We start from the raw sequence: 25,387 nt of genomic DNA, 5'->3' as shown, positions 1-25,387 counted from the left end.
TGGGTTTGGGGCTTGTGCCCTTCCATGCTCACAGGGTGAAGTATTGCCTTTCTCTTGGCTCATGATCCACTTGTGTTTGAAACTCCCTATGCATTGTTATTGCATTGTTTCTCCTCGGGGGTGGGTTCTTTGAGCCATTGAGTTTGTAAATTATTATAATTTGTCAATTGTTTGTAGGCGTTTTAGCCTTTGTGTATACAAATTTGGTGTTTTAATTGGCGTTTTCTCAGCTTATGAACCACTTGTGTTTGAAAACCCCCTATGCAGTATTATTGAATTGATTTTCTTTGCGGGTGGGTTCTTTGAGCCTTACTAGGATTTTTCCCTGCTCATGATCCACTTGTGTTTTGAAACCACTTAAGCGCTATTATTTGATTGTTTTCCAACCAGGGGCGGGGGGATTTCTTCAAGCCTTACTAGGATTTTTCCCTGCTCATGATCCACTTGTGTTTTGAAACCCACTAAGTGCTTTTATTTGATTGTTTTTCCTTGGGGGTGGGTTATTTGAGCCCTGATTTTGATAATTGAACTCACGTTTCCTTGCGGGCTGAAAGCCATTTGTGGCCTTTGCGTTAGTTTTTTGGTATAATTTGACTTTATTTGAAGGCGTTTTAGCCTTTTCGACTTAGACTTAGCTCATGATCCACTTGTATTTGAAACCCCCAATGCGTTGTTATTGCATTGTTTCTCCTCGGGTGTGGGGTCTTTGAGCCTGAGTTTTAATATTGAATTCTCGTTCCCTTGACCGTGTTTTTCTTGATACTTGACCTTTGAATTTGTATATTATTGTTTGACCATTTTCAGGGCTTTGTGAGGCGTTAGCCTTCTTATTTTATGATTTACCTCCTTGCTGGTGGATAACTGGGCTTCTGCTTACCTCAGACCTTACCTAAAGTTTGGCAACCCGCCCCTTAGGTTTGTATATTTACCTGACTCCAATGGGGCATTATACTGCTCTTCGGCTTCCTTCCACTTTTGCTTCGAGTTTGTCAACTTGCCCATGTGGTTTGGTTATTTCGATTAAAACTAGATTGGCATCTACTGGGCTCAGCATACATACAACTCTACATTAAGTGAGGCACTCTGCCCAAGTGGTTTGTTTATTTGCTTTATTCCTTTGATGTACATGATAACTCTTTTATTTGCATGTTTCTGTGAACCTATGTTTCTTAGCTAGGTCCCTATCTGATATTAACATTTTATCAGCTTCGGACAAGCGTTTGCCTTTTATGTAAATTTCATGTTTTTTCCTCCCTGTAGGTGGAGTGCTGGGCTTCGGCTATCTACAACTCACCTTGAGTTGGGCAACCTGCTCCTGTGGTTTGTTATTTAATTATATCCCGTGAGGGCTATTATACTTACTTTCTTTGAAGTGGCCAACAGCGGCGTCAGTGCTAATGGATACTTGCCACTTATACTAGAACATTAAGGACTGTGGTAACTTGGTTCTTCAAGCATTCTTGTGCACTAATGCCTATGATTGTTGCCAGCTCTTTAAACCGTTAGTTTTAAGTTTCTCATTGGTGCCTGTCCTGTTGTCCACTATTCACAAGTTGGTAGTGTGTCTACCAATGGGTGCGAGGGAGGTTTTTTTTTACTTACTGTTGCCCATCTGTCACAGGGCGGAGGCAGAGGCAGTGCTCCTGCCATGCTGCTGTGCCGGAGAAATGAAGACAGGGGCCCCCTTTCCCTTTGAAGCATCAACTGGCCCCTGTCTCCCATCCGCCCGGATGAGAGCAGGACCTTTGATGTGGGTGTCAGGGGCAGGGACTGCCTGTCGTCACCTGCCCCTGCCACCTCTCTTCCGTGGCGGCCGCCCGGCTGTCAGAGTCACCATTGTAGTGGTGACCGGGCCACCCGCCCTAGCACCCGTATGCTAATGGGGCGAGCACCTACAAGGTACTGCCCTGGAAGGTCCCACACAAACCCACCTCCCAGCTTAAGCCCTCGGACCTCCCATGCGGGAGGGCCCATGTTTATATGCATTGGTGTTGATGCTTTAGCACTAATTAACAAGTGTTCAGACGAGCAGGGGGACAGACCAGGTAAGGAGAGCATTAATTAATGTGTAGTGCAGATTTTTTGCGAGGGAAGTAAATACATGTTTATTAAAGCAGTTTTTTTTAGCTTGCTTACCCTTTTTAGTTGCTGATGCCGCCAAGGAATGTAGAGAGGTACAGCACTCATAGGGGTTAACTGCTCCAGAATAGTTGCGCCATCCCTTCGTGTTTTAGCACTCCTGCGTCCTTCATCCATTCTACCTTCTGCGCAAAATGCACACCGGACACCATCACACCCTGCCTCGCTCTGCTCCTGATGGTGTTTTTGAATGCGGGCGAAGGCAGGAGGGGGGGGGGGAGTGTTCTATTGCAGTGCAGTAGAAAGCGGAATGGGGAATCCTATGCTACGCAGTGTTGCAATGCAGGTAACTCCAACGGCGAATTAGCAGTAATTCAATAGTTCAAGTGCTTCTTGCCACCAGACACTCTACCACACAACCAGTATTATAGAACAAATTAATAGTCTGTATATTGGTAAGAGGGTGTAGGGGAGAAAGACAACCCTGGCACTGGGTTGTGTCGTAACAAGAGTAAACAAACCAGTGTCCGCAATCTGTGGAACCCTCGCGCCCCCTGCCCACCAAGTATTAATGTATAACAAAAAACAATTTTAGTTACTAATCACAAATATTGTCTTAATAAATTAAATTGTACATTGTTTTGCAAAAAATGTACAGTACAAAGAATTCAAATGTTTTCTACAAAATATAAAAAGTAAAAGATCTCTTCTCAATGCTTTTCGGGACCTCCGTCCCTTCTTCAGGAGTAAGAATTCACACTGTATTTCATTCGCAAACCTTCTCTGTCATCTATAAACTCAGACAGGGAATAGAGAAAAGACGCTTTTAGTTCAGGGTATTCACATATTCATACATGCTAATCTCATCACAAGATTAATCTATCATGACCCATCGCTTGTTCATTCACCTGGTGTAAATCAGGATCGGGTGATCCAACTGGATGTTTTCAATTCCTAAGGACTGTATTCTAACTGCTCTCCAACCTGTTAAGTAGATGGGTGATCACTAGTTATCTAAACCTTAGATCAACAGTACAATTAAAAAATATTAGTACCCGGCGGGTGGCCCCCTGGCAGCCTCTCAGACAATGAGGAGGCTCGGAACAGGGGGAATTACCAGCAGTAATCCACCCGCTCCATGTCACCTCATGGCTTGAGGCCACCATCTTCCCTTAGCGGGGAACGAGATAAGTGTGGTCCCCCACTCCCATCCCTTCTCCCCACTTTCCTTCTTTTCAGTCCATTCCGGGAGCGGACGCACTGGGAACACTTCTGTCCCCAGCGCGTCCTCAGGGACTTCTTTCCACGGCGGCCATTTTTTGTGAACTTTTTTTAATGGCCATCATGGAAAGAGACTGGACTGCATGTAGTCCTTCTACCATGGTGGCCATTTTATTTGTTTACTTTTTTCTATTTTTAACATTTTTTTTCTGTTCCCAAGCATTTCAGAACAGAAGATAAATGCTTTTAATACCCCGGTCTCAGAGGCTGGGGTACTAATGGCAATTCGCCCCTTGCAGGGGGGGCATTACCGCTTCAGGTAAGGCCCTGAGGCCTTCGTTAAGGCCCTTTCTTCGTTCAGGCATGTAACTATGGGCCCAGGGGCAATACCTGAAGTGGTAATTCCCCCCCCTGCCCTCCCCACACACTGCTCGGGGCTTATTGCTTAAGTATGTAGCTAAAAATGAGTGTTCTTCCCCTCGTATAAGACTGTCTGGTGTCAAACACGTTCTAAAATCAACTGATTTGTGCTACCCTTGTCTGAACTCAACCTGTTGAGAATAATATCTTTGCCGAACAAAGGACTTTCTGCAAATGATCATCAGCGCTCGGAGTCATAAATATGGCACAATAACCCATCATCATACCTTAGTTTCTCGGGTGTCTTTCCAGGATATGGTTTAAAGTAGTGATGGCAACAGATGCCTCTCGTAACCTATGAAAGTTCAATAAGAAAAACAAGGCTCGTGTTTAGCTGGTATGTTTTCATTCTATCAAGAGCATACATCTAAAAGGATAGAATTGTTTGTGACCGAATTAACTGGTCTAGTGAGGCTTATCTCGTGATGGTTTGTTTTATTATTTGTATGGCGCACCCGACCCGGGGGTATCTGGGTGCCTTTACATGGTAGGTTACAGGAATACTTTCAACTTAGTTACAGCATTACAACAAAAAGGAAGTGATTGTAATAGAGCAAAGGGTACAGAGTAATTTCAACTTGATTACAGCATTACATAGAATGGGAGTGATAATAGTAGTGCAGAAAGTACCAATGAGATATATTAAACACTTATGCAGGAATATATATACAAATATACAGAGTGACAGCGAAACTTCATAGCTAGCCTAGGGGTCAGAACAGAGCAGTCTAAGTTCCATTAAGTTCTATTCAGGGTTAGGGCTGGCCACACGTGTCATTGGTGATAAGCCAGTTTATAATGTTGCGCCTGAATATATAGAAGGGTTGGTGTGTTCTCAGAGGAGAGGGTAGAGCGTTCCAAGCCTGGGCTGCCATGACCGGGATGGTAGGCCCCCTTGCCCTTTTTAGCTTGAATCTACGTACCACTAAGCGTGCTGAATTGATGGTCCTAGTAGGGCGGGTCGAGGAGTGTTCATTGATTCTCTCAGAAAGGAATGTGGGGCTGCATGGTTGAGGCATTTATGCGTGAGGGATAAGGTTTTGAGCATGATTTTATCTTTAGTGTTGAGCCATTTGGTTTGTCTCCTCAGATATGAAATGTGTTCACTCTTGGGTATACCAAGAGCAGCTCTTAAGGCATTGTTTTGCAAGGTTTGGATTTTATTGATGAGGTTTTTGTTGGCTCCTGAATAGAGAGCATTACAATAATCCAGCTTCGATAATATAAGTGCTTTCGGCAGGGTAGTGCATGCAACTTTCCTTCAATAAGAATGGTCTATATGCTCTGATCAGCTTACATGTGTAGGCTGTGGCAGACGCCAGGGAGCTAACTTGTTTATTGAGTGTGAGGCCCGAGTCTAGGTGAAAGCCTAAGGTTTTTACTACTTTTGCCACATTGATAGGGTTGCCATCAATGTTAAAGGTGGTGTACTTCTGGCCTAGTTTATTAAGGTTGGATGTGGAGCCAAGTACTAGCAGCTCAGTTTTGTCATCATTCACGCATAGGCCGTGCGTGGCCATCCATGCCTGAATGATGAGGTATATTTTATTCACCAAAGCCAGGTCCTTTTCATACTCACCCGATAGGGGTATGAGGATCTGGGTGTCATCTGCATAGTTAGTGTAGGTGACACCCAGATGATCTAGGTCATCGAACAGTGGCTTTGTGAATATATCATACAATGTGGGGGAAACACATGAACCTTGGGGAACCCTGCAGGTTATGGGTATTGGGTCAGCTGCTGCAAGTGGTGAGAAGACTTGCATGGCCCTGTTGTTGAGGAAGTGTTTAATCCAGGTAATAGCACTAGGTGAGAAGTGCGTTGCTGAGGACAAATGGTTGCAAAGAACTTGGCGGTCCACCAAATCAAACGCAGCCGAGAGGTCAAGGAGTCGCACCAGGGCTATTTTTCCCTTGTCTTTCAGTTCGTCGATCTGTGTTTTTAGGTCTATTAATTCTGTCTCGTTGCCGTGCTGGGGTCTGAAGCCGAATTGTCTGACTCCAGGGAGGTGATTTCACTCTAATCCTGAATTTGAATATAGGCCACTTTATCGAGAATCTGAAGTAGAAAAGGCACAGTAGTGATAGGCCTGTAATTTGTCGGAATAGAGGGATCCAAGGTCTAATTTTTCAGCAGGGCTAGGACCCAAGATTCTTTTAAGCTGCACGGCACGGTACCAGATGTAAATGAAGAATTGATACGTTTAGTTATGAAAGGCGAGAGGTCGCTGGCTGCATCTTTGATGATTTGTGCCAGACAGCTGTCTCCTTGGCAATTAGATGGTTTGAGTTATGGGATCACTTTTCAACCTTGTGGATTGTGACTTGGGAGAAATTAAAGTGGTTGGAAGGTTTATTGGTGACTACTGTAGTAATGCTAGGTTTGTCTATACTGGGTAGAGTGGCTTTTTTATCAGAAATTTTGCTTTGGAGTAGGGACATTTTCTTTTGTATGGCATTCTGTACACTTGTGCACCAAGGCTTGTCCTTCAGACAGTCATCTATCTGTGGGATGGGTGCTTCCAGTTCTCTAAGGATGGTAAATAATTCCCTTGCGTTTGAGCTGGCTTTATTAATCCTCTCATTGTAGGATTCTTGTTTTGCCCGTATATTTTCTTTTTTTGTAAAGGGATGTTAGGTTAAGCAAGTTCGTTTTATTTTCATCAGTAGGGCTGACTTTGCAAAGGGCTTCAAGCTTCCTTTTTTCCTTTCTCAAAGTTTTTAGTTGGGGTGTAAACCAAGAGTTCAGATGGGCTTTTGGTTTGCTTTTCTGTAACTTAAGTGGCGCAATTGTATCAAGGGCTTTTGTCATGGCATCATTATAGGCATGTATAAGGTTTTCTGGACTAGTTGAGTTAGGAAGTAGGTCGACAGTTGGTAAGATAAGTGGAATGGTCTTATTTGCAGTGATCTTTTTATTCCTTGTGAGGAGTGATGGTGCGATAGGAATAACCTTTGGTTTAGTGGTAGTTGCTGGCATAGAGAATGATATCAGATAGTGATCTGTCCAGATTAGGGGTGTTGGTGATATGATAGAAGTGATACAGTTATAGCCAGCAACCCAATCAAGGGTTCTCCCTTTGTTGTTAGTAGCTTGGGTCACTGTTTGTGTGAGCCCTTGTTCGGTTAATATGTTGGCAATGGCCAAGGCTTGCTGATCATTGAGGTCATTGAATCCTAAGTTAAAATCTCCAAGCAGGAGTATTTGGGAGGTCAGTTTGGTGTTCTCGGAGAGGAGGACAGAAAGGTCCTCTTCAAATGATCCGATAGGACCTGGTGGTCTGTAAATAAGATGGATTGTAAGGGTGTCTTTGTCAGAGATGAAAGGTTTAGCTGTAAGAAGTTCACAAGAGCTCATAGCGGGAGAGGGTGTAATTCTCATGGCCAGCTTGGATTTGGAGATGAGAGCGATACCACCGCCTCTGGCCTTGGTTCTGTCTGCTCTAATGATTTCATAGTTGCCCGGTATAGCTACAAGGAGGGCGGGTGCAGTGGCAGCATGGAGCCATAATTCAGTGATAGCAAGGAAGTCGTAATCCTCGCCACTGATTAGGTCTGCTATTTCTGTGGGGTGTGCTACTAGGCATCTGGAATTAATTAAGGCACCTTTAATGTCAGGGCGCTTGGTGACGACCTTTGGGTTCTTGATGATGTATTGGTGTGGGGGAGGGTGGTAGCAGTACGTATAGTAGGTGAGGTAGCGTGATGCATTTTGGGTGAGGGGATGGGAGGGGCGGAAGGGTGTTTTTTTTTGTTGTGAATGGGAGTTTTCATAGTGATGTTGTTGTTGCAGGAATGGTTGGTTTGGGTGGACTTAGATGGTGCTTCATGGAGTTTAGATAATCTGGCTTGGAGTCTCGAGTTTCTAATGGGAGGTGCACACAGGACATTGGTTGGAGGGGTGAGGCGATGGGTCATGGGTGTGTAGGCTATGACTAGAGATCAAACTGATAGTAATATCTAGCTATGGGTTGTTGGACAGCCAGTGTGGGGTGTGTGTGTATTGGATAATGAGGGGTGGAGGGCGGCCGGCTATGCGCAGATTGTTAAGCGTTGTTGTAGGGGGATATGGCTATCTATTTCTGTTCTAGTTGTTTTGGGGTAGTCACTATTGTCTTGGATAGGTATATATGCTTCTGAACTCTGTTAGTAAAGCATATAATAGTATGTTGAGTATGATTGTAAAGGCATACATAGAGCTGGCAGTATGCTGTAGGATTGTGATCGATACTCTAGGACCACGGTAGCTAGGGAGGAGCTGTGTGCTATAGTTAACACAATGTAGAGGTAGTGTAATGGGTACAAAGCAATAACTTGGTGTATAGTATAGGACTATATAAGCATATTCTCAAAATGACATGGCCTAACACAGTTGACACAGCATAGGCATTACTGACACTGAAAGTAGACAGTTAATCATTGAGTAATAATACAATGCAGTGAGGGGTCACATTGGCTGAATGAATAGAGAGAGGGTGATACTGAACAATCTATTCACAGTATGAAGGAGTCATATACCAGGCATGTATTTGGTCATGAGCAGTGGGGAGGGCTAATATCAAACCTTTAGCATGCTGGTACAGAATTAACAGAATGGTAAAGCCAACGTAGGGGACTCTACCAGCCAGTAGAGGTATCAGCACAGTTGGGTACACCTAAGGAACAAAGCATATATAGTTAAGTGGTAGAGCACAGCTAATAAACAGCATCTATAGCTAGATTTGCACCATAAATAATAAGGTTTGTAGAGTGGGTGCTGGACAAGGCTTTGTCGTGTTGGATATTGTGGCAGATTAAGTATGGTAGCAAACAGGGGTAGCAGGCAAACGAACAAGACAGATTGGGTGGAATAGGGAGGCACTTGATAGAATCTCAATGACTGAAAATTGACTAATCTGATTATCCAAAACCACAAGATGTGCCTATGTACTACTAGCAGGCAGTAATATGACGATTAATGTTAAGATGGGCAGTAACATGAGAAACAGTGATCAATTGCAAGCAGGCTTCCTTTGCAGTATCAGTTGCAATACATATCATACGCTTGTGTAACATTAGTTAACGGAAGTAGACTCTGTACAGGTGTACAGTGGTGTCTCTAGTAATCCTCTTATGTAGGGCAGAATTTGTTATGATGTGCCAGATCATTTTTAACCATGCGGTATTACAGGGAAACATACCATTCTACTTCTTCTTCTGGAGTGTGGTTTGTGAGCTAGGTTTTGTTTTTTCAACCTTGACCAGTTGATCCCTAACGTTTCTACCCTTCTTCTGTGCGCTGTATGAGCTTCCAGTTCTTTTTAATGGTGGTCAGTCATAATTTTGAGAAAAAAAATGTCGAAAGACAATAATGTTGAAAAAATAATGTCGAAAAAAATTGAATTCTTTATTTTTTTATTTAAATATTTTTTGGGGGGTTTCGTGTGTAAAAAAAGGTAAAAACAAAAAAAATGGGGGGTTGAGGGGAACCCCTCCTTTTTGAATAAAAAACATAGTGAAAAAAAAATTCGATATTATTTTTTTCAATATAATTTTTTCAAAATTATGACTTTCGACATTTTGGTATTCGAAATTATCACTATAAACCCTTTTTAATAAGTCTGTCACATGGTGACTTTGGCTGGAATATTTGAGAGTGTGGAGAAAGGAATTTCCTGTCTCTTGGCTTTGACCATCAAGGGGTCTTCCCGTTTCATGTGGCTTGCTTTAGTTTGAGCTGTCGTAATGATGGTATTAGGATATCCTCTTTGCATGTACTTGGCGGTCAGTTTCTCATTCTCAACTGCCAATGTGTTGTCATCTGAAAAAATGTCATAAGAATTGACTGTAGGGAAGATTATCCTTTAGATGCCTAGGGTGCTGGCTAAGGTAGTGCAAAGATTTATTTACATCTTTCGGCTTGTGAAAAAGGTGCCTCCTGAACCTCTCTCTCTGTCTTTTTGCACGCCACCTTTTATATGTTACCTGGCTGTTAATAGATTGCTAGTGGAACAAGTCATTCCTAATTTCCTGACTTTGTATAAATTCATTAGTGTGACATCCCTGATCTTCATGGCTATATGCATTTAAACTTCTATTCTTCGTCCCAGTCCCATAGTGGTTTTTACAATGGGAAATATAAATTGCTCCAAGTTGCCTTTTCTTCCCGGTACCCCGGGGGTGGGGGCAGGGCTTGAGGAGGAGTGTTTACAGGGGATGATGGAATGAGACTGAATATAGCCCATAAAGTCTAATGGAGGGGAGGGTAGGTTAATGTCAGGAAAGGGGGGGTACCATATCGTGCCATCAGGCACCCTCTCTCCAATCCCCAAAGACCCTCCACTCAGGTGATCCTCCCTCGCTTGTCCACCCCCAGGGTCAGTATCCAAGAGTGATGGCCCTTCCCAGGCAACTTGAACAGAAGAGCCCAGGGGAGTAGATGTGAGAGCACCTAAAGGTTTCTCACAATGGTCAACTCAAGACACAGGAAAATCCCTTTCTCTACACTCTGATATATTCCAGCCAAAGTCACCATATGACTAGACTTATTAAAAAGAACTGGAAACTCATACAGATAGACACCGTGAAATACATTTTTTGTAAGACCTCCCCTCATAGCATAAAAGAGGGGTAGAAACGTAAGAGATCAACTGGTCAAGGCTGAAAAAAACAAAGCCTAGCTCACAAACTACCCTGCAGAAGAAGAAGAAGAGCGGTACGTTTCCCTGTCTCCATTGCAATAACATTATGAAGGGCAGTTATTTGAGAGACCCCTGTACAGGGGCAAAAATCAAACTTCAGTACTTCGCTACATGCAACTCAAGTTACGTGAGATACGGTCTGTTGCCAATGTGGGATTTTTTACATGGGCCAAACTGCAAGAAAAGTGATAGAGAGATGCAATGAGCATAAAGGCAATACAAGAACAAAAAATGTACTCTCGCCTGTTGCTAGACACTTTATGAAATAAAGGCACACAATAGCACAACTGAAATTATTGAAACTGGAGGTGGTACATAACCCAATAGAGGTGGGGATCTAGCCAGAAAATTGAATCAGAGAAAACTCTATTGGATTGAAAAGTTGGACAGTCTGACCCCGAATGGCATGAATGAGAAGTTTTATCTGGGAGCCTTTCTCTAAATTATCTTTCAAAGTCAAATATGTTGGTAACAAAGGCCTCTTCACATAGAATGACGTATTGTAGAGATTGTAAGCATGTGCATCCTCTCTAATCATTCACCTGGAGTAGTCTCCCTTTATCCTCAAATAATCTCACTATGGAGCCAGGTTATCTGGCACCCTATGTAATCTGCAATTTTTGACCATATTCCTTAATGTTGGATAATATCCCCACACTGTGAATAGACACAACCTATTTAGACATGCAGATGTGTACTCATGGAACACAAACTCCTTAAGGGACAGCAGCACTATAGTGAATAATAGATCCTGCAGGAGAATTTGGATAAAGTGGATTACAGACATCAATGACCTATCATGACATGGTAGTCATCTAGTTACCAGACAAGATAACTGTGGACAATCCATCTAATACTATTAGGTACTTACTGTTTTACACAATTGTTTTTATATTTTGAATGAAGTGTACTCAGAATGACACACATTAATGCATATTGGGCAGTGAATATCAGTGAATATGCACCTTAACTATGAAGACAAGCATGTGAGCAAGCAGCGACGTGCTAAGTCATTTGTTTACATATAATGTCATTGCGTGATCACGTTGCGATGACGTCCCTTAAATTTTAGAATGGCGCACTGCAGCTAGCTCGAGTTTTATGAAGTGCCAGATCATGTTTAACCATGCAGTAAGCACCTATTATCAGAGGTCCGTGAACAGCTATATCCTAGACCCAGCATATTGTAACTCTAAGTTGCACTTCTTACTTTTTATTATGCACATAGGTTCTAAGGAGCCATGCATTTTGAAATTTGAGTCATCATCCACATAACAAATTCAGCGCTACATAATAGCATTACGAGGGACACCATCAAGAGGTAAGCTCCACTAGACCAGTTAATTTGGTCACAAATAATTCTATCCTTTTAGATGTATACTCTTGATACCATGAAAGAGTATCAGCTAAACACAGGCCTCGTTTTTCTTATTGAGCTTCCATAGGTTACTAGAGGCATATGTTGCAGTCACTACTTTAAACCATATGCTGGACAGAGATATCCTCGAGAAACTAAGCTATGATGATGGGTTATTGTGCCAAATATTTATGACTCCCAGCACTCATGAGCATTTGCAGAAAGTCTTTTGTTGTGCAGACTTCTATTAAGATATTATTCTTAACAGGTTGAGTTCAGAAAAGGCTAGCGCAGACGAGTTCATTTTAGTACGTGTTTAATATGATATGTGTTGCTCCATGTTGTCTTCCTTCTAAGGCGAGGACGGTGCCTCTGAGCTATCCTCCCGAGACAGTCAGTCCAATACGAAGGTGAGAATGCTTTCATTTTTAGCTGCATACTATTTTCTAATTGTATTGTTGATCTAAGGTTTAGATAACTGTAGTGATCACCCATCTGCTTAACAGGTTGGAGAGCAGCTAGAATACAGTTTTTAGGATTTGAAGACATCCACTTGGCTCAACCGATCCTGATTTTTTCACCATGTGAATGAACAAGGGATGGGTCATGCTAGATTAATGTTGTGATGAGATTAGCATTTATTAATATGCGAATCCCCTAAACTAAAAGAGTCTATACTCTATTCCCAATCTGAGATTATAAAATGACCAAGAAGGTTTACGAATTAAATACAGTGTGAATTCTTTCTCCTGAAAGAGGGACGAAGGTCCCGAAACAGATAGAGCAGAGATCTTTTACTCTTTATATTTTGTTGAAATTCTTTGTGCTGTACATTTTTTGCAAAACAATGTGTGATTGAATTTATTCAGATAATATTTGAGATGAGTAACTCAAATTGTTGTTTGTTATACAATAATACTTGGTGAGCATGGGACGCGAATATTCCACAGATTATGGACACTGGTTTGTTTACTCTCATACCTCCCTACTAGATCATTGTGTTTGGAGAATAAACAGTTACTCATTCTTCCTCTTCGTTCCTCCTGCGGTGACAGACGTTCATACGCTTCTCTTTGCAAATGCAGGGTACCATTGGATATGCACGTTTTAAATCCGGCAAATACAGATAATTCCTTCTACCCCTAACTAATGTATTCCTCTCTAGGATTTCCTGCCACCTTACACTATACACACAAAACCACCACAGATGGCCGCCACAGGCGTAGCCATTAGTACATAAACTCTAATCAAATCGGGGGGCGTGGCTAGCTGCCATGCAGTGACGCCGGCTATCTGTGAATCTCCTGCATGATCCTGCAAAAATGTTAACTAAGTTCGCCCGATTTTCCATGAATTTGCGACAAAAGTAGGCCCCACTTTGAGTGCTACTATTTGGCGGGGAAGTTGCAGCATCTGGTGCTCTGGCTGGGAGATGAAACTTCACAGGACACTTTGTTGTTACAGCCGTTGCTGAGGCAATATTTTCTGAGGGAAGTACTGTGGGTGAAGGAGCTTGCTTTGGAGAGACCCTCCCTGTTATTGCAGCTGGGCAGAGATATATGGCATAGAAATTGGAAACTTTTAGGCAACCCAGATCCCTGCTCGGTGCACGTTCCCCTGACGAGGATCATTAGTGAACAGCGAGGCGCATTGGGGCAGTATAGGAGACACTGGTAGGATAAAAGGAGTTGCCACGATTGGGGACCTAGTAAGAGATAATAAAATAATAGCCTTTCAAGCCCTAGTCAGCGTATATGGCATCCATGAGGGCCAGTTCCTGCTATATCTAGGCATGGTCAGGAGAATTGGGAGGAGATGGTTGGGCCCGCAGGATGAACTGGGAACCAACGAGAACTTGGATACCATATATGACGTGTCAGAAGGGGGGGGCGGGCACATGGTGTCTAGACTGTATGATTTGTTCTTGGGCAGCTTGGAAGCAATAGAACTGAAGGTGTGCAGTAAATGGAAGGCAGACATAGGGAGAGCATTCACAGATGCAGAATGGGAGAGGGCACTGCTTTACACCAAAAAGGTATCAAGGAACGCCAAATTTAAACCCCACCGAATTGTATGTCTCACTCACAGAGCATATATGACTCCACACAGGTTGTCTCTTAAAGCGGGACAGGGTGACCAGGCCTGTCCAAGATGCACACGGGAGGGAGCGGACTTCATACACGTTCTGGGTGTGCCCTGTAATTTGGAAATTCTGGGGGGAAATAGCAGAGAAGGTGGCACAGGGAGGCATCCAGATGCAGACGTGGCCCCCGGAGTATTGTTTTTTGGGATTGTTCCCCTGGGGCGGGAGGCATGACACACACATTACTAAAATGAAAGATTTGGTTTGTGTATTATTGAAATGCAGAATTTCCATGGTGTGGAAATTGTCCGACCGCCCTAGACTAGAAGCCTGGTGGGCGGATTTAAGATTATGGTCACTAGTAGAGACAGCAGTGTGGCATAGAGCGCTACAGAGGGGAATGCATGAAAAGAGTGAGGACGTTGAAGCCTGGAACACTCTGACATAGAGCATATTCACCCCTGAAGTAGATGAGCCTCAGGCACTGGGAGGAACAAACGAGAGGGGGAACCATGCAGACTGGTGGACAGGTAATGCTGTGGGAAGTAGCTGGCCTGCTGGAAAGCTGAGAATGGGGAGGAATGTTGACACCCCTCGGGGATGCCTGAATTGATATGTGCTTTTATCACTAATGACACGGTTGAACTTGTCTGTAGTAAAAATAAAAGCATGTAAAAAAAAATTTACTCTAATCGAATCATGACCATCCTTCTCTTTAGCCCTTTCACACACTCCCACATCGTGGCTATTTATTTTATTTTTGCTTTTATTTTATTGTTAAAAACCCTTGAGCGCCACAGAGCGCTTACAGGGTGTGGGTAGCCAGTGTATGCACTGGCATCTTTTAACAATAGCGCAGTACTGTGGGTCGGTCTGTACATCCATTGGGATTAGTCCTTTGTCAGGTGTTATTGAAATAGCCACGTTTTGGGAAATTTGTGAAACTGGGTATTTGTGAGGGCATTCCAAGCCGATATCAAGAGAGAGCTCCAAAGGATGGGTGTGTGATAAGAAAAGGATGGTTTGCGGGTGCTCTTTGCGGGCGAGTAAGTAGCATGTGCCACAGGATATGTGGAGCTTAGACGCAAGGTACGGTAGTGTGGTACTCGTGACTGCTCTGTAGATGAGACTTGCAGTCTTGAACAGTGTCCTGCTATAGTGGAAACATCTAATGCTCAGTGAAGGTTGGTAAGTATCTTTAATGGCAGTTGGCAAAGCAGCATACAATAAAATCCACAGAACGGGGCAACACGAAAAACCCTGATCCAAGTACAGACTGAATACAGTGCAGCAACCCCTGCCTCCCTGGTTTACGAGGCTTTTATATCTCCACACAATGTGGTATTCTATTGAAGTAGCATACCTGACAACTTTTGATAGTCATAGACTAGTATACTATGTATCAGACCTGCTCTACATGCTTCTCATAATACAGCACATGGGTATTGACTGCGTTCTCATGTCAGTGTGAGGGCACTTTGCAGCAAGGAGCATTATTAGATAGATTTTCCAGCAAGTCAGCAGATTCTAGTGTTACTGCGGTTCTCACGGGTCTCAGGCAGTGCTAGTCCTGCCTAATGTTACAAATTCTGGCAAGGCAGTACTCTAACTCTCGCTTGTCTGAGCTAAAACTGAACTAAGTAAGAAGCAGACAATTGTGACAATCCTTTAGATAGCGTCACTTCTCCCCAGGGTGGAGCCCCTTTTCAGGAGGCCGGGGAGGTGAGGCCACTAACCAATAGTTCCCCTAGGGGTGTTGGTAAATTCCTGGAGGATCTCATGCAGAGGGACTCCTCTCCTGGGGATGAGGATGCGATTGGGAGACATGGCCCCTTTAAACCCAACCCTGCAGGCTGTTAATGCCCAAACTTTGTACACATAATCTCACTTCTGAAACGGTGTTATTGTAAAATATCAAACCACCCCGATGTCATAGATACAGGGACGAAAAAGAGTGAGAAGACTACAATTGAGCGGGACAAAGGCTTGATCCGCTGCTGTCAATTGGACTGACGTTAAGATGGGGACGTCCCCGCTACTTAAATTGAACAGCAAAGGAGGACTGGGTACTTCATCTTCTGACCCGTCCAGCAATGCCCAGTGCGGTTCTGGTATGCTGAGGGCTGTTGTATGTGCAGAGGAGACCTTGTTGAAGCCCGTAAGGTCGAGTTTGGACTTCGAGTGGCTGCAGCGAGGAAAGTCTCCAAAGTTGAAGAGACGAATAGCGGGACGCCTGAGAAGTGCCTTGCGAGTCATTTGGGAATGAACGCAGTAAACTTGGAGAGATGGAAAGGTGGTGGCGTTGTTAAGATGGATTTCTGAACTCTGACCTGGTGGCTAGAGGTTCAGAAGGGCAGCCTAGTTTCTTGGAACAAGGTAACCTTCTGGAAAAGCCAGACCAATCAAGGTAGCATTGGTGGCTGTCAAGACTAGGTCTCAGGCGGGGTGAGGATGATCGAAAGTCCACAATGAGCACACACAGTAAACAACACCACAAATTACTCTGTCGGGTGTATGTATAAAAAAACATATACGTTCATTAAAGGGCTTTTAAGTCAAACACAAGATGAAACCACAGTAATATTAACAGTACTCTTACGACCTGTCCCTTTCCTCCATACTGCAATGGCATCCCTTGCAAGGGACAGGCGACTGAACCTTTTTCACCAGAAAAAAACCTTCTTCCCCTATAAATTTAGAGGCGCAGAGGGGTGCGGCCCTGGGAGCATGCGCTGCTTTGACTCTGTCCTCCGGTGCACACCTCCGTCTCATTTTCTGCGTTGACGGGAACTGACCAAATTCACCAGCGCTCCTGGGTTTGGGTTTGGCTTTAGCCATGTAGTTCCACGCACGGATACTTCTTCTCTTCTTTCTTTTTTTGTCTTTTTATCATTCAGGTACTCGGTCCTCAGACGTCACGCTCCTCCCCAGCGCATGTCAACTTCTACAGGGTTTAGCAGGTGTCCATCCTGCGACTGGCTCTTCCCGAATAAAGACTCCCATGCCCTCTGCCTACAGTGCCTTGGCCCAGACCACGGCTGGCAAGCTTGTACCGCGTGCGTCGTGCTCTCCTCGAGGTCTCTGAAGAACAGACTAGCCAGGCGGAAGGAGCTCTTCCAGAGATAGCCTCCAAAAGACCTAAAGGACTTAGTCTATTATTGATCCAGACCCAAGGTAGGGCCGCTCTTTTACAGTGCACCCCGCAAGGGAGACTCCTTCCCAAGGACTCGCCATCACGGGAGGGACCACTCGGGTCCTGGTACCAGCTGAAGAAACAAGGCTGCATCAGCTACCGGCCAAAATGCCGAGGGGGGGGTCAATAGATCCTCCCGGTGATGGTGCTGAGGGACTGGAAAGGTTCTTTTACCGGGTTTTCACCCAAGGGGCTACGCCCTAGTACCGGCAACATGTCTGAGGGGGTGCCTATACACCGTTCTACCGGCAGATCCGCCGAGGGCGAAATGCCTACCGGGCCTCGGCCTGAGGAACAGGGTAGGCCCCATGATCCACACTCAAGAGTCCTGGATGAGGTGGGGCCCAGTGAGCCGAGCAACACGACGCGGGCACGTGGAAGGCAGCTCGACAAAATGGCTGCTTGCCAGAAAATCCAAACATCCGACCGACGCAGCTCCAGGGAAGGCTGCAGGTAGAGGATCGAGTGTCAAGGTGCGACTGGTGACACCCAGGTATGTGGCCTACAGCTTACCCTTCCTTCGCGCAAGGCAGGTTCCCGCTGCGTTCATATGGGCAGGGCACGCAACGGCTGCAGCAGCCCCTCGCTACCCCGTCAATATCGCCTACCACCAATCCGGCCTGCGAGGACAGGTTCTTTAAATGGTTCCTTGGGTTCATGAAATCTCCTCGGATGGGGGACATCCTCAGGGACACCATCAGGGACATGCTTCTGCCAATGCCTCCGGCCCCTCAGGCTCTGGTGCAGATGCCCCTGGCCCCTATTCATCCTCATGTCCAGGTGGTTCCGCAACAGCCTCCAGCTCCGGTCTCCACACCGCAGCCCTCGGCTCCCAACTCCCTACCGCCGGTCCCTCACCAACAGGACCCACAGGCTGACACAGATGAGGAGGAGGACCCCGACACGTCATCTGCGGCTTAAGCCTTCCACGAACGCCTGGCAGGGCTGCCAGAGTACTTGGGCCTTCCTGAACTCGAGGTCAAGCAACCAGCAGAGGGGGTCCTCGCAGAAGTCCTCACGCTACGTCCTGCGACTAGAACGGGGATCCCGATGCATAAGGACGTAGTTGCCTTGGGCAAGAAGGGTTGGCTCAAGCCCCACTCAGTCCACCCGGTGAACAAACGCTTGGACGCCAAGTACAGGCAGATAGAGGGGTGGATACACTCTTGTATCGGCCCATCCTGAGCCACACTGCTCAGTGATCGCTGCAACATCACTATACTCCAAGCCTCAGTCGTCCTCAGCCTCCTCCTCTGCGGCGCTACTAGGCAAGGAGGAGAAGATCTTTGAGGCATACAGGAAGAAGCTGTATTTGTACGCGTATTTGCACCTTCGTCAGGCCAATGCAGATGCCATGCTGGCAGCCGTTAACCAGAGGCTCTGGCGGGAAGTTGCGGATTTCCTCCCAGAGCTTCCGGCGCATAGCCAATCATGATTGAAGGTGGGATTGGCAGAGACCAAGATGGTAGCGCAAGACATCATGGAGTCCACCGTGGCCCACATTGACACCTCTGGCTGTGCCATCTGCATTGCCACACACATGAGAAGAACGGCCTGGCTCTGTGCTACGAAATGCAACCCGGATGTCCAGGATCACATCTTAGATCTTCCGTTCGAAGGGGGTGACCTCTTCCACTCTACAACGGACGAGGAGCTGGATAAAAAGAAAAATGGCTCACAAACGGCCAAGTCTTTATCCATCTTGACATAGACCACGCCCAAAATGTACACCCAGTCACAGCAGCGAGGCTTTGGCTTTTACTCCAGATTTTCGCCATTCAGAAGAAGAACCAGGCGGGCCTGAGTTGTGCTGGACCTTTCCACCCTCAGCCTCTCCCTACCTCTACAAAAATTCAAGATGGTTACACCAGCTTTGATATCGTAGACATTGTGCAAGGGAGACTGAATGTGCTCCCTGGATCTGAAGGACGCGTACCTACACGTCCTGATCTGGCAGCCTCATCATTCTTTCCTATGATTCAGGATCATGGGCTACCATTTCCAATACAAGGTGTTCCCTTTCGGCCTCAACTCGGCCCCAGGGTCTTTCCAGGTTGATGAACACTGTGGCAGTCCTCCTCAGGCCGCAGGGCCACCACATCTACCCATACCTCCATGACTGGCTCGTCAGAGCGACCTCTCAGGAAGCAGTGCACCATACTTCCCAGGCTCTTATGAACACGATGCCCGAGCTGGGGTTTTCACTCAACTTCAAGAAGTTGCAGCTGCAGCCCATGCATAGACTGACCTTCCTGGGTCTCATTTGGGACACGTGTTCCGAGTGAGTTTTTTTCCCTCGGAAGACAAGATCATGGGCCTCAAACGGCCTCCACTCACTTCCTCAGCAGAGAATTGACCTTGGCCTGGTGGTACCTGAGGGCCCAATTCTCATCAAGGTGTTAAGTACCGAAAAGGACGTTAAAAGGCTTAACGACCTTTTCGGTACTTAAGACCTATTCTGAAGGTGGCGCATTCTTCCGAAGTTGGAAGGAATGCGCCCCTTTCGGAATACATGTGGTGGTTGCTAGGATGGGTTGGAAACCGGCCTAGCAACCTCTACATTCGTAAACTGGCTTTTTGGAAGCCTATTCTTGTGGCACTCCTCCAGTTTAATATGTGCGCTAAACTAGCGCTCATTTACAGTATGGTACGGAAGCCTTGTTTGTTGTAAATGGAAGTGTCCATAAACCGTGTTGTATATGGACACAAGCAAGCAGCAACATTGAAGCTGCTTGCTTTGGTGTACATGAAAGTGTTCATATACAACACACGGGTGTATATGAACACTTTCATTTACACCAAACCGAGCAGTTATAACGTTGCATCCTGCAACTTTGAAGCTGCTGGCTTTGGTGTAAATTAAAGTATTCATATACACTGCACAGGTGTATATGAACACTTTCATTTACACCAAAGCCAGCAGCTTCAAAGTAGCAGGATCCAACGTTGAAGCTGCTCGCTTTAAATGCAAGTGTTCATATACACCGCACGGGTGTATAGTAACACTTTTATTTAAACCACTGCGAGCAGCTTCAACGTTGCATTCTACAATGTTGAAGTTACTGTTTTTGGTGTAAATGAAAGTGTTCATATACACCTGTGCGGTGTATATGAACACTTTCCTATACACCAAAGTAAGCAGCTTCAACATCCTGCAATGTTGAAGCTGCTTACTTTGGTGTAGGATCTGTGTTCCCGGCAGCATTTTTGTAAAATAATGAATATGTTGTTATTTTACAAAAATGCTGCCGAGATTTGATTGCGCCCGTACGACATTAGAACAAGCGCAATCCACACAGAGCACTGTTGTGCTCTACAAGGACGCCCAGGCCCACTTGAGAATAGGAGAGGAGCCTGGGCGTCCTCTTTTGGCGCAGTGAATCGTGCTATTTGGCACCTTCACTGCGCCACGTTGAGAATAGGCCCCTGAGTCACATGGCAGCAGTCCTCTTGGCTGTTCCACACATGAGACTCAGGATGAGGAGGGTACAGCTGCACTTTGCAGCCTCTTGGAACCAGGAGAGTGGCTCTCGGTCTGAGATGATCAGCGTTCCTCCATCACTTCACCCGGACCTCACATGGTGGTCGAGGGATTGCAACCTTCAGCTAGGCAAGCCCTTCTGGCAACCCACCCCGCAGGTCACCATCCCCACGGACTCCTCTCTCGAGGGTTGGGGGGCCACCCTGGACAACCACTTTGTCTATGGCACCTGGACCCGGCAGGAGCAGGAGTTCACATCACTTGGCTGGAACTGACAGCTATCTGGCTTCCAGTTATCGAGGGCAAGGTAGTCCTCATTCAGACGGACAACTCGACCAGCATGTTTTATGTCAACAAGCAGGGAGGTACCAGATCCCGCTCCCACTGCGCAGGCTCGCAGTCAGCAAGTGGGAATGGGCCCTGGAGAATATCTACCTCAGGGCTGTCCACCTACCGGGGGAATCCAGCCTGGAGGCAGACAGGCTCAGCAGATTGGGGGCGGACAACTACGTGTGGCAGTTGAACGACCTAGTACTGCAGGAAATCTTCTACAAGTGAGGACACCCCCAGGTGGACCTCTGCTTCATGGGACAACAGGAAGACAACAGGAAGTGCCACTTGTTCGCCTCCTGGCAGGGTCAGGGTTCCGGCTCCCTGGGCAATGCATTCCAGATTCAGTGGGATGGAATGAGAGCATACACCTTCCCGTCCACACCACTGATACACAGGGTGATCTGCAAGGAATCAAGGGGATCAAGGAATCTCGACACCTCAGCATCATGCACTGTGGTGGTCGGCCAGGCGATGCTTCTCGGAGATATTCAGCCTCTCGGAGATGCCTCCCATTCGCCCTCCCGACAGGCCCAGCACATCTTCTGGTGCAGTAGGGGGGCAGGGTCATCTACCCTGCGCCACAGACACTAGCCCTCACAGCGTGGTTACTGAACAGGTAATGCTAGATCACCTCAGCCTCTCCCAGGCTAATCTAGAGATCTTACAGGGCGCCAGGAGCAAGTCTACCAGGGCCCAGTATAAAAGCAATTGGACCAGGTTCTGCCACTGGGCGGACTCCGTATCAACCCCCTTGCATGTACCTTGGACGACGTGTTCTCCTTCTCGGCGCACCTCACCCAATAAGGCGTGCAGGTGGACACTTGCTGCACATACTTGGCAGCCATTGGGCTTACAGGAACTCGGAGGAGGAAATCTATTCCTCTTCCAACCCGATTATTAAGAAACATTTGATGGGGACTTGCCAGGCTCTACCCGCCCATCAAGAGGCCTCACCCCGTGTGGCACCTCACCATAGTTCTGGGTGCCCTGGCGCACAAACTATTTGAACCAATGGCATCCACGGACATCAGGCTAGTCACCATCAAGACGGCCTTGCTAGTCTGCCTCACCTCAGCTCACAGAATCAGCGAAATCCAGCCGCTGGTCGCCTCCGAGCCATATACTACATTTCACAGGGACAAGGTAAGCTGCGGACACACCCAGCATTCTTGCCCAAGGTGCATTCTGCATTCCATCTGAACGAAGAAATAGTGCTACCTACTTTTTTTGCCAAGCCCAAAGACGAGGCACAGAGAGGTCTGCACTGCCTTGATGTCAGGAGTGCCCTGAAATTCTACTTGAATAGGACTAAGAGCTTCCGCATGTCGGATGCACTTTTTATCACCTTCGGCGGATCAAGACCGGGGTATCAGGCCTCTAAGCCCTCCATAGCCTGTCGGATGGTCTCGGCCATCAAGGAAGCTTACGAGAGACAGCATAAGCCTCTGCCGGCCAACATGCATGCCCACGCGGTCAGAGCCAAGGCAACGGGCATCGCTTTCCAGCGGCACGTCCCCTGGCAAGTCATAAGCAGGGCGGCCACATTGGCCTCCCCTCCGGCTTTCTGCAAGCACTACTGTTTGGATGCCGGTTCTAGATCAGACGCGGCCTTCGGACTGGCAGTTCTTAGAAACCTGTTGCTTAAGGAGGGTCTCCTCTCCACCCTGGGGCTACATTGATTTCTAATCGCCCATGCAGTATGGAGGAAAGGGCACGGGATGTAAGAGTAATTATAAGTTACTCATCGTAGTGACTAATGTACTCTTCGTCCTTAGTCCCCTTTCCTCCATACGTCCCACCAACCTTCCCCCTAATAAAACTGGTGTCATTAGGCAATTTATATCTATTGTCGACGCATCTATGGGGACTGAGGTGTGGCGCCAGAGGGCGGAGTCAGGGCAGCGCATGCTCCCGGCGCCGCACCACTACGCGCCTCGAAATTTAAAGGGGAAGATTTTTTCTGGTGAAAAAGGTTCCATCTCCCGTACCTTTGGAAGGGACACCCATGCAGTGAGGAGGAAAGGGGACTAAGGACTAAGTGTACATTAGTCACTACGGTGAGTAACTTATAATTTGTAACACAACCTTATACTAGGGAACATATATACAGTAACTATAATCCTAAAGTAATATAACGAGTATAGATCCACAAACTGTAACAGAAGAGTGTCAGACAGTGCAAATATAGCAACCTAGACCCTAACTAATAGGCAGTCCAATCCCTACGAAATGTGGAGCCTTGTGCACAAAATTACGTTTAGCGCGGCAGTGCTCGATCGTGCATTAATGTACAAAATGGGTGTCTTCGGTGGGTTGTAGTTTTGCCGGAAGGCGGGGTGAGGTGATGAAGAATGGAGTTCCCCTATCCGAGGAGGGTCTCCACAAGGTCGCAGAGCTATTTACAGGAATCGGTAATAGGATGGTAGTTCAGACTATCGTAACAAAGTTGATTGGCCCTTGGGGGACACTTGTGCGTTTAAGTCTATGTTTGCACCATGGGACCCGTGTAAGTGTTGCAAGTACTCTACGCAGTCCTGACCGATCTTCGCCAGTCAAATCCAGTTCGCTCGCTGGTTCGAGTCTAGCAGTTGAGCGTCCCTCCAGCCTTCAGGGACTGTGTTCCGGGACCTCAGTCTGTGGCAGGACAGTGGCCTTTACTCCGCTTCTGGGGAAGGAATTGGGCCAGTTCCACTGCAAATCATCTTAATGCACCGGAGGGCACAGCAGCAAGGCACGCACGAAGCTGGTCACCACAGCGGGGCGACACGGGTACCGTGTAGGCTTGGGTTTGGGCAGACTCTCCTAATTCCAGACCTAGGAATGCTAGGTGTACGAAACTCGGCGGGAGTGAGCCTTCTACCAAGAGATTACGGTTCCCAAAGTCTCAAGTCGAAACCCGAGACGGGGGTGGTTCCAGGGCAAAGGTCCTGTACGAGCTGGTCAGTTCACTGGGTGGTCCAGGAGCCCTACCGAAGGGGCTCGTTTGGAGGTTAAGCAGGAGGTGCCGAGAATAGTTAAACTCAATACTCCGGCAGGTTGAAGCGCCCTTGCAGGCCTTCTATGATCGATGAGAAACAAGGGCTCAGACGGGACAACAGCGGGGTCAGGGTGCCAAACATTCCAGGGGGTCACCAGCGGTTCCACGGTTCTGCTTCTTCGTTCAGGATACTTGGCTCCTTTACTAAGTTCGGTGAGAACTCAGAAGATCGACCTGGAATGTGTGTAGAGTGCCTTCTCTTATCCAAAGCCTCCTTTGTGCCAAAACGAAGAGAAACCAATGTGAGATCTGCTCACATTCAACCATCCCAGACATGGACCAATCACGGACCACAGTGGTCCCAGTCATCCCAGCACACCAGACATCCTGGCACCCAGGATGTGTATTGTAACTAGAACGCTCCAGCCCGCATAAGCTTGGGTTTGTTCAGGGTCCTGCATGACCAAATAAGGAATTCCGCAGGTCTGCTTGACCTGCGGAAGGCAACGGGACGAAATGGCCAAAGGACAGAAAAAAGGATTTAGTGTCCGGGCCATTTTAGGTACACGCCACTGTCCTGGGCCAAATGCGGTTTGGACCATTTGAAGACAGTTACAAATGCTTTAAAAGTAACAGCTGGGCACACTTGTACATTCACCAAAAATCCTTTGAGAGTGTCTAGGGCCTTAGAAATTAAAGAGACCCCAGCGCACTGTACTGGAAGGTGCACTGATAAAATGTTACCAAGAAATGGTAACCAAGTGAAAGACTAAGAGAAACAGTCTCCCAGTACTGACAGTTTGAAGGGCATGTCAGTTTCCTTTTAACAAAATGAGCTAAAGCCCAGCGGAGTACAGTAGAAGGCTGGGCTCCACTGGTAAAAGTCAGGCTAGGATGGTCGGACAAATGCAAGAAGTTGGGGGTTCACAAGTGGAGGGAAAATGACACATTAATGGAAATCTTTCCTGACAGACGTGACCTGTCGTGGGTGGACCGAGCGGTCCGACAACTGCGCTGAGACCAGCAATTAACAATTGTCTGTAGACAGAAGCAGGGCGCAGAAGTAGCGGGAAAGAAATTGAATTGGAGAAAGAGGACCCGCAACCCCTGGCGAAACAGGTGAAGAGTTCAGAGAGAGAAGATGACAGGAAAAAGTACCAGTCTGGGAGTGTGCCGGGAAGATTAGAGACTGTAAATCGTGAAGACGCGGAGAGAATAATAAATCACTTTGTACCACAATTCCCTGGGCATTTACACAAGAGTGTTGTGCTGGAGAGTCGAGGGGAACTCTGAAAGCATCTTCGTCATCCCAGTGGGGGCAAGCAAGGAGGTACAAAGAAAGTGGAATATGTTGAACTCTCATTGAAAGAAGTACAGGTTTTGGTGAAAACTATGAAGAACATTGGGAACCAGCTAGTAGAATGGAGTTATTCTCCTAGCCCCACAAGGATCTCCTAGAACTGTTTGTTTGTTATGAAAAGCGTGGAACCTTTACTTTGAAAAGAGTTGGCGTCCTTTGCATCCAGAAGAAGGGGATTTTCCTGGGTCATGATCAGAACCAGA

The 25,387-nt window shown here is 46.5% G+C and overlaps 1 protein-coding gene across 4 annotated transcripts in view; it reads left to right on the top strand.

The window, feature by feature from the left end:
- Positions 1-25,387, top strand: part of NEK1 (NIMA related kinase 1) — a 2,768,493-nt gene that overhangs the window by 2,082,203 nt on the left and 660,903 nt on the right. The window lies entirely within an intron of this gene.

This window comes from Ambystoma mexicanum, chromosome 6q, assembly GCF_040938575.1.
Source record: "Ambystoma mexicanum isolate Mex_15411 chromosome 6q, UKY_AmexF1_1, whole genome shotgun sequence".
Classification (NCBI taxonomy): domain Eukaryota; kingdom Metazoa; phylum Chordata; class Amphibia; order Caudata; family Ambystomatidae; genus Ambystoma; species Ambystoma mexicanum.
The sequence above is the reverse complement of the archived record's forward strand: the minus strand, read 5'-3'. Positions and strand labels throughout refer to the sequence as shown.